The sequence below is a fragment of the Acinonyx jubatus genome, chromosome A2 (genome assembly GCF_027475565.1).
Source record: "Acinonyx jubatus isolate Ajub_Pintada_27869175 chromosome A2, VMU_Ajub_asm_v1.0, whole genome shotgun sequence".
NCBI lineage: Eukaryota > Metazoa > Chordata > Mammalia > Carnivora > Felidae > Acinonyx > Acinonyx jubatus.
Genome location: NC_069383.1, coordinates 56,360,877 through 56,371,566, shown reverse-complemented (window position 1 = coordinate 56,371,566; position 10,690 = coordinate 56,360,877). Strand labels below are relative to the sequence as shown.

Genomic DNA, 10,690 nt, shown 5'->3' with positions numbered 1-10,690 from the left:
AGAGAGAGAGGGAGAGAGAGAAAATGAATCTTAAGCAGGCTCTATGCTCAGTGCAGAGCTCAATGCAGGGCTTGATCCCATGACCCTAGGATCATGACCTGAGCTGAAATTAAGAGTTTGATGTTCAACCAGCTGAGTCACCCAGGCCCCCTTAGGGCATATTTCTACATTTGCTTGGTAATTTGTTGAATTAGTAATATATTCACATTTTTCCATTTGTAAAAGGATAGGACCCAACAAAATGTTCCTCTCTTACCTCCTAAGCACATAGTTACCCTCCTGTATCAGCCAGGGTTCATTCAACAAGGGAGGCAGAACCAGTCTGAGATAGGAGCTGGAAAACTAGAAAGAAAGATAGAAGATAATCTCTATCTCAAATCTCTCTCTCTCTAAAAATGACCTATATATCATATCTGTATATATACATAATATATATATGTGTATATAAAGAGATTTATCACAAGATATTTGCTTCTGTCATTGTGGAGTCTGACTAATCAAACCTAAAATTTGTAGGGTAACCATTCAGAAAGGGAAGATCATGAGCAGGATGGAACACTCCACAGGCACAGGCAGAAGCTGCTCTCCACCGGTGGATTTTCTTTTTTCTCTCAGAGAAATCTCAGCCCTGCTTTTTGACGTTCTAATAGATTCAGTCAAGTCACAAAGATTTTCCAACATAATCTCTCTAACTTAAAGTTAACTGGTTAGGAGCTTTCCTGAAATAAGCATCTTTCATACCTTATACTGTTCTTTGAGTATTATGTTGCATGTTTGGCTATATTACAAATTTTGCAGCAGTATTCATAAGTGAGATTGTAATTGTATTTTATCTTTTTGCTCTCTGTCAGATTTTGATGTCAGTGTAATTTTAGCTTAATTTAATATAATTAGATGCATCTTTTCTTCTATGTTTTGTGAAAGTGTATGTTTCTTTGGAATTTTCTACTCCATAATTGCTCAGTAGATTTTGAATGTGAATAGTGTTGGCTTGGGGTCTTTTTTGAGGAAGTGGAGAAGGTAGCTGTTTCACAAATTTTCAGTTTCCTCCAATGATTAAATTATCCCACTCATAGTTTCTTTCCCTTTTGGAACAAATTTAAATAAGTAATACATCCCTTAAAACGCATCTGCTTCATTCAAATGCAGCTAAAAGCGTGTCTAAAGATATACTTAATATCTCTGACACTTTGGAGAAATGTCTCTAGATTCTGTACTCATCAGTTTCTTCATTTATAAAATAGAATCATGTACTACCTTACAAAATTATTCTGAGGATTGAGTTAATATTGTTTGTGTTTTGTTTTGTCCTTGTTGATTTGGGGATATTTTTGTGAAGAGAGGAAATTTTAGCCTCTCTTTTCCATTTTCCACCAGGAATCTTCATCTGAGTCAAATTTTCTATTAATAAAATTTTGACAATACATTTGAAGATATTCAGCAATAAATATCAAGGTAAAATTATTTTATGTACCTTTTGACCTTGCGTTAGAATTTGTTTCTCAGTTCTTACTTGCAGCAAGCTGACCTACAATAGTTCATGTGACTTCATTAGCTCATACATCACGACAATTGATTGTTTACTCAGCTTTAGACAAAATATATTTAACTTATTGTTCAAAATTCCAAGTCCACCAGTACAAGGATCACAATCCTAGATAGTTACAGCATACTGATTGGGAAAGAGTGACATTCTTTTTTTTTAATTTTATTTATTTGTTTAAATGTTTATTTATTTTGAGATAGACCGTGTGTGTGTGCACCAGCAAGGGAGGGGCAGAAAGAGAGGGAGAGAGAGAATCCCAAGCAGGCTCCATGTTGTCAGCACAGAGCCCCACGCAGGGCTCCATCTTAGGAACTGTGAGATCCTGACCTGAGCCAAAATCAAGACTTGGATGCTTAATCCACTGAGCCACCCAGGTGTCCCAAGAGTGACATTTTTAGGGCTACCTCCCATCAATTACTGATGCCACTAATTATTTTATTGATTTAGTTGCTTAAAGGTGCTAGATGTTTGTGTAGGCAAAGAATATTATGAACAACTCATTTCTTTTCCAGAACACACCTTGGGAAGGCAATACAGCTACTCTTTTGAATTTTATGGTAGAAAAATATATTTGCTCTAAACATACTGACTTCACATACATACACACCATGCATACATACATACTGACTTTTGTTTTGTCCTTAAAATGGACAACAAGACCCATTATAGACTCCTGTTAAATACTTTCTGATCATAACTCCTATTTCTCTTGCCCTCGCTCATTCTGCTCTAGCCACATCAGCTTCCTTGTTATTCCTTAATCACAACGAGCTCATTTTTGGATCGGAACCTCTTTTATATTTACTGTTCTCTATGGCTAGAATTCCCTTCTTCATATCCACATGGCTTGCTTCTTGCCTTCTTCAAGCCTCTGCCCAAATACCATCCTCTCAGTAACTACTGTATTCAAATAGCAACATTGCTCTCCCAACCTCTGTTACCACCCGCTTGTTCTCCGTAGTCCCCTTAATTATTTTTATAGCTTTTTTCACTTTCTGATCTACTCTATCACTTATTTATTTGTCTATTGCTTATTTTTCACCATTAAACAAAATAGAAGCCTCATGAGAGGAGGAAGTTTTTTCTATTTCATTTGCCGCTATCCTTGATTCGTATCACAGTTTCTGGCATATAATAGATGCTCTGTAAAATGTTTCTTGACTAGATGAAAGTATTGTCTGTCCCACCTAGTCAATATCTGGGTAATCACCATTACAGTCAGCAATTCAAGTCGACTTTTAAATTATTATCATAATTTTGATTCAATTCAGTGAGCAGGAACTATTCATTTCCAGTGTATCAGTTGGAACTCTAATTTGTGAGTAAAAGTCTGACCTAATCAAAATGGACCATGTCACTAACCTATCTGAAAAGGTTTCCACTTTGCTTAAGTAAGAATTTAAGTTATTTGCGTCAGGGATCAGTCCCTGGCTCTGCTTCCATTGTGTTGGTGTTAGTCTGGCTAAATGGCAGCTCTTAGGCCTGTATTCTCTCAGGTTTTATGTCTTGAGAGAAAGATCAAATCCATTTCTCCAATAATTTCAGCTTCACCCAATCAACAGTGTCCTAGAACTGGGACTTGTAAGCCTCTGATTACTCCATCCATCAACCAGTTTCTATAACCATATTTAGGAGTCTTCTGTTTGTCTAAGGACTAAGCTCGTGCCCAACCCTTAAAGTCAGGAAGTACTTGCCAGAACCACATACTCTGTGAGTGGGGAAGGAAGTGGTTAAACAGTAAGACCAAAGAAATGCATCCTAAATACTATAAAGTATAAAGTATCTAGATGTTCCATAAATACTTGCTGTACATATTATGATCATGTGTCTCACAATCATTTTCTTTGCTTAATAATTACAGCTTGCAATTGTTTTATTTTTCCCTAAATGCTGGAGACATATGTGTGAAAATGATTTTTACCCTTTGAAATTATATTCTTAAATTTAATTTTGTTTTTCTTTAGGATCTCCAGGTAATTGTCCTTCCCCTGCTCCTTTTATAGGAGAAAGTCAGCTTCAGTCAAGAGATACAGTTGTGGCAAGTTCATAGATTTCTCTGTGACAGTTGGGAAAATGAAGATCCAGTCTAAGCGGGATCTTGCATGTTCTTGCCCTGCCTTGTAGATATTTGCTACCTATTTTTTAAGCATAATCAGAATTAAGGTTAGCCTGCCCATGACATCATTCAGAAGCACTAAAACATTACTGAAGCCCTTAAACCATATTAGAAATCCAAAACGATTTTTAAAACAGTGGGTAGGAATCTCTGAGGCCACTTAATAGTATGGTAGTATATGACATTTCTCCCTTTGGCTATGGTACGTTGTGGTGACATTTTTGCTGATTTTATATGGTGAACCAAGATGTGAGTCAATTAGTGGATTTTTGTAATTCACTTATACATTTGCATACTAGTACAACAATTTGTATTTTTTGAAATATTGCGTGTTGTTGAAAGGAAGACTTTAAAATGCAGCTCAGAGTTGGAAATGAAACCTCAACCTAATGGAAAGGCTCGAGTGTAATGATCAGCTACTGCAAGTGGTGTAAAATAAACCACCCAAACTTTAGTGGCTAGCAACAATAAACATTTATGGCTATATTTGTGGGTCTTCCTCTTGATATTCAGCCAGGATACAAGTGGCTTCATCTGATTGTGGCTCTAAGCTGAGGATTTAGGTTGGCTCCACATGTATGCATTCTGGGACTCATGCTGAAGGGGCATTGATTAACAGGGCCATGATCACTGCTGCACAGCAGAGCGAGTAGAGACATGGGATGCCTTTTTGAGTCTTGATCTGGAAATTTCACACCGTTAATTTCTTCCATATCTTATTTACTGAAGCAAGTCACATAACCAACCCAATGTCCGTGGTGTGAGGAAATATCCTTTATCTTTCATGGAGAAAATGGAGAACCTGAGGGCTAAAGATGGGGATGTATAATTCTAATTTATGGGCAGGTAAAGAATTGGAAGCAAAGATTTAGTCATCCACATTGAGTACATCAAATACATGCTAAATTATTTTTAAGGTGAGTTTAGGAGCTACAGCATGATTCCTTTGCTGCGTTGGGGTGATAGATTATGTCCTGCATTAGTAAGGGTTCTCCAGAGAAATAGAACCAATGAGATGTGTGTGTGTGTGTGTGTGTGTGTGTGTGTGTGTGTGTCTATGATTGTGTGTGAATGTGTTTTATACACACATAAAGACTGCTAAGTCCCAACATCTGCAGGGTGAGTAGGCAAGCTTTAGACCCAGGAGAACTAGGGTGGCAGGCTTGAGACCCTAGGAGAACAGAAACCTCAGCTACAGTCTTAAGGCAGGAAAAAAAGTTAGTGTCCCAGTTTGAAGGACATCAGGCAGGAATGATTCTCTCTTACACAGTGAAGGTCAGCTTTTTTGTTCCATTCAGTCTTTCAATTGTTTGGATGAGGGTCCCTCATATTAGGCAGGGCAATCTGCTTTACTCAGTCTGCCAATTTAAATGTTAATCTTCTCCAAAAACACTTTCACAGAAACACCAAGAATAACGTTTGGCCAAATATCTGGGCACTCTGTGGTCCAAACTGACACATTAAAATTAGCTGTCACGAGCCCTGGTTTTGTTTGTTTTGTGTTGATTTTTTTATGACAAGAAAAGAGAAGCTAAGTGAATACTTCTTGTTTGTCTTTTTCTCACTGAGTTCCCAGCCACCAAACTTGAAGAATATAGGTTTAAAGGAATGCCAAACTATTAACTTGTCTTGAGTGCCCACGGACCTTGGTCTGGCCCTATTCCTAAGGTTTGTGCATGTGGCCCTTGGAAAGTCAAGAGAGTGAAAGTTCCCTTTCCTTCAAGAGAGAACCACACTTTGGGAATCTGAAGTCTTTGTTCACATGACCTCATTGTGGAACTCAGCATTAAAACAGTGGGTAGGAATCTCTGAGGCTACTTAATAGTATGTTGGTACATGAAGTTTCTCCATTTGGCTGTGGTATGTAGAAGTTGTGGTGACATTTTTTCTGCTTTTATATGGTGAACCAGTATGTGAGTCAATAAGTGATTTTTAAAATTGGCCTGTCTATTTGCATAATAATAGGAGTGTCTGAAAGACAGGTTGAAGAAGCCACATCCTGCCTTTGGAAAAACCAAGTATCTGAGAAAGACTGTTGTCAGTTGAAATGTCATCTTTGGAGTATCTTAAAAGTGGGATAGTTTGGAACCTGTATGTATAAAATGTCAAAAGAGAATAGTCAAAAGAGGTTTTAGTATTTGACCAAGGAAATATGATGTAAATTTAATGAACACTTAAGACCGTATAGTCAGTTTTTATGATTGCCTTTAAGGAGGAGAGTAATGTTTGGGATTCTGTTGGAAGATTCATGAGAAAGTGGTTAAAGAACATATAGTTTGGTGTGGTTAAAGAACAAAGGGTGAATGTACAGAAGTGAGACTGAAAAGACAAGCCCTGGCTTTATCATCAAGGGCCTTGCTTGTGAAACTTGGGAATGTGAACTGCCCCTTATGGGTGTTACAGGCGTATCAAGATCTTTACGCAGGTGACTGACAGCATTGTTCAGTTTCTGAAAAATTTGCACTAGTGATAGTAAGCGGGACAGAGGAAAACCTGATCAGAATTTTTTTTAAGTTTTATTTATTTATTTTTGAGAGACAGAGGGAGGGATAGAGAGAGAAGGAGAGGGAGAGAGAGAATCCCAAACAAGCTTCATGCTGTCAGCACAGAGCCCAATGTAGGGCTCAATCTCCTGAACCATGAGATCAAGACATGAGCTGAAATCAAGAGTCAGATGCTCAACTGACTGAGCCACCCAGGCACCCCATTATCAGAATTTTTTAAAGATCTAAACATTGAAAAGATTCTGGGGGCACACTTTATGCAATGTAAACTAACATACAAAGCATATACAAATGTTAAAATTAAAATAATGAGACAGTTATAGAAGATAGAGTTCAAAGAACTTGGTGCCTGACTGGCAAAGGGGAGGGCCAGGGATTTAGATGTTTCTATCTTAGAACCATGGGTAGATTAAAATAAAAGCACATAGGAAAAAGCAATGGTAATAGGGATTTAGATGTTTCTATTTTAGAACCATGGGTAGATTAAAATAAAAGCACATAGGAAAAAGCAATGGTAATTGGAATGGTAATGGAAACATATGGTCGATCTAAAATGTAGATTAATTCTTATTGTATCACATTGGATCAGTTTGAAAGTAATTTTCCTGGTGCTAGGAGAATTTTTTCCTAAATTTATATGGACTAAGTTTGTATTTTTGAAAGTGGTGGTTTAAATAACTTCCAGAACTTAACAGATTTAGAATAAAAATTTTACCTTTATATTATCTAAAAGGTTTTTTAACAGCAGACATTGTCTACTTATTTGGAGAAAGGCTGATATTCATTACCAAATTGCAAGTATTATAATTTTAGTCAATTACGTATTATTGGTCATGCCTGTGAATGCCTTGAATTTCTTCAGCCAATGCCAATGATGAATGTGGGTAGATAATTTAAAAAAAATAATAAAGGAAGTAAATAGTTTCAGAATCCTATGGAAGATCTCATTCCTGCTCTAGAATTCTGAAATCCCCTTAATTTACTCAACAAATGTTCCTTTGACTCAAACAAGCATACAAAATCTGTATGTAGTCCTCCTGTTTTCTACAACGCTATGTGGAAGCATGTAATCCATTCTTTTTTTTTTTTTAATGTTTATTTATTCTTCAGAGAGAAACAGAGCACAAGCAGGGGAGGAGCAGAGAGGGAGACACAGAATCCAAAGCAGGCTTCAGGCTCTGAGCTGTCAGCACAGATCCCGATGCGGGCCTCAAACCCACGAACTGTGAGATCATGACCTCAGCCGAAGTCAGGCACTTAACAGACTGAGCCACCCAGGCACCCTGCATGTAATCCACTCGTTATGTACTAGTGTGTCTTTGACCTGAAATTACATTGGAAGAAGCTGGAATTGAAAGTAAGTGAATTGCCTTATTGCTAATCATGATACACTTTGGAATGTTTTCAGTAAATATTAACAGAAGTAAAAGAAGATATTTAGACTAACTCAAGATGTGAATTCTCATATAAGAATATAGATTTTTCCATCCTCTTTTTCCTTCTCATTTTTCCTCCTCTTCTTCCTCATTTTCTCTTTCTCCTCCCCTATGGATATCAAACGCAAAAATAGAAAAGGCAAATGGAGTTTACTTCTTAGGTTCTTATACTTAGTGATCTGACTGGCTGTCTCCTGACATAGTCTTCCTCCTCCTCCTCCTCCTCCTCCCTTTTTTTTTTTTCCTTCTGGGAAAACATCAGCGTGAAGACGGTGACCCTGTGCACTTGTTTTAGATGAGGGTAAACAGAAAACGATATTACTTGCCTGAATGGAGTAGACTATCCCATGGAGGAGAATAATAGCTGTCTTCTAGTTTCTGTTTTTTTAAAAAGACCAGTGAGAACTTAAAAGGAGAAAGAACTGGAGAGGAGGGTGAAAGATGATTACCTTAAGGATTAGAGCTGTTACCCTGGTGAAGTCTGCAAATACTGTTTCTAAGTGATGGGTTGAATGTCTCTTGAGTAAAATGAATTTCAACTAAGGGATTAGCAGTAAATCTTTACAGGAAAATATCTCTCAGTTAGTTATCCATTATGATAGTATGATTTCAATAAAAATGGATATTGTTTCCCTCATTAAGCAGGCTATCCTATAAATATTATTTTAGAAGATCAAAAGAAATAAACTATTTTTTGAAAAAGTTCAAATGGCTTAAATTTTATCACACATTCAGCTATTTTAAAGTCAATTCATCAAAAATTACTTTTTTTTAAATGAAACAGCATTTTTCTGGTCTTCTTAGTGACTTTGCAAATAAACATATTGCACATGTTTTGTCAAAAATCTAGTAGATGATAGGTTTCATAGATGCTGTATACATTGCTATACACATTTGTTGGCATTTTTTTATTTTTAAGAAATAATCAAAAACATATTGTGAGCTCAAGGAACAGCATATATGCTTCAGGTTAACACGGTAATGGCTCTGACCTTTAACCCTGATGCAACTGTTCTATGCTAACAGCTCTTTGTGAAAGGACACCAAATACTGAAGAAATTGGAAAGGTTAACAAAGTTAGCGGACAAAATAAACTTGATACTGAGAATGAACTTTCACATGTAGCAAAAAAATAAACACTATTCTCTTAAGCTGATCATCAAAGGATGTTTAAGATGCCTATATATGCTTCTTAGCGTTAAGTTCATACTCTCTTTTGAGAATTGTTTATACAACGGGTTACCAAATTCATAGTGAGTCAATTACTGTAAATTCATAAGAACTAATACGTGTGGGATTATTTTGAAACAATTGAAGTCCTAGCGCCAATGGGGTGGCAATCATACTTGGGAGCTTGCTATTTTTTTCGAGTCCTTTTCATGACATCTCAGTATTAGAGGCGTTTCCTAACTTCCTGGTGTAGACTTGACTGAATTATTCCCCAACATAACTTCCAGAATTTGGGTCCAAACTCTAACCTGAATTCTTGGCTGCAACAAGGTCATACAAAGCCTGACTTCTGTTACTGACACATTTTAGAAGTTCATAGCTCAGACTGACTCTACAATGGGAATTACATATCAAATTACTTTTGTAGAAACGGAAAAGAGCAAAGTAATTGCAAAACTGTGTGTGATCACCCAGAACACAGTGTGGAAAGGCCATTTAAACAACACTGAAAAGGTGGGTGTGTTTTTTACTCGTTACTGCTTATCATCTAAACCATTTTATTAGCATTTCCTAAAAGCTACATGACACTCTAAAGATGTAAAGATGGTTTCTCTCTCCTGCACAAAGTGTTCCTTATAAGAGATATCCCAGACTAAACCTCACCAAAGCACTCTGTTATTTTTTTGTAATGAGAAGTACAGGTTAAGTGCTTTTTTTATTTCTCACTGTATCAAGAAAATAATGTTTACATGAGAAGAAAAGCAAACGACAGACAAGAATGGTCGTACCTGGTTTTGCATTTAACAATCCAATCCTTGATGGCTAAAAAATAAATAAATAAAACTTCAGGTGGTCTTATTTTTTAACTCAACAAAGTTCCACTTGTTTTATAAGTCATCTTACTAATTTATTGTTGGGCTTTGAAAAACCTTCTCCATTTTGCCGGTCTTCCAAAGTATTGGTTGATGTGGCTAGCAGTCTTTGAAAAAACAGCAGGATTAACAGGGTATTTGCACACCTGCAAAGCTCATTTAATGACTAAAATTGCAAATGCTGTACAAGTAAAACAAAAAAAATGTATATTTTAAGTTATTTAGTGACCACAGCTATATAACACTATTTAGACAACCAAGAATGTATGTCTATATATTATGTATCCCAAAATGTAGCTTTGATTGATTATTTTTCCATGTCAAATATTTTGATTTGCTGGAAAGATGATGAAAAAAAGCCTTAACAGAAATGGACAACTTTACGAGAAAATGACTGAGCAGAAAAAGCAAAAAAGTGATGTTGAAAATTTTGAAATCATCGGAAAAATTAGAGAAGGGAGAACATGTAAATAAAGATGGAGGGCATAACTGCTGTTTCTTCTAAGGACTTGCATTCAGATTCATTGCCATGCATACCTACACTAACCACATTAACTTCCCTGGGAAGTATTCTCTGGATGACTCACCTGTCTTTCAGATGCATAAGTTTTAAACTTTTATTTATTGATCATTTGATTTACCGATCAAGAGATTTTCATTTTGATGATTGCTAGGTTTCTTGAAAATTCTCTCCCTTAGAGAGCCAAAGCATAAGAGACTGTTAAAAACTGAGAACAAACTGAGGGTTGATGGGGGGTGGGAAGGAGGGGAGGGGAGGTGATGGGTATTGAGGAGGGCACCTTTTGGGATGAGCACTGGGTGTTGTATGGACACCAATTTGACAATAAATTTCATATATTAAAAAAAAAAAGAAAATTCTCTCCCTTATTTGATGATAAATTTCATATTTAAAAAAAAAGAAAATTCTCTCCCTTTTCATAAGATCATTTTAACTGAGGGCTAAGCTGTCACCCAGGATCAGTATGGCTTTCTAAGAAGATAATTTCTGGTGGTCTAACTGAGGTAGAGAGGAATTAGGTATTAAG

The 10,690-nt window shown here is 36.5% G+C and overlaps 1 long non-coding RNA gene across 1 annotated transcript in view; it reads left to right on the top strand.

Moving 5' to 3' along the window:
* Window positions 1–7,438: 7,438 nt before the first annotated feature.
* LOC113603079 (uncharacterized) overlaps window positions 7,439–10,690 on the top strand; it is a 55,977-nt gene continuing 52,725 nt past the window's right edge. The window contains exons 1-2 of the long non-coding RNA XR_003424639.2: window positions 7,439–7,527; window positions 9,200–9,285. This is a non-coding gene — a long non-coding RNA (uncharacterized LOC113603079). The remainder of the gene's footprint in view (window positions 7,528–9,199; window positions 9,286–10,690) is intronic.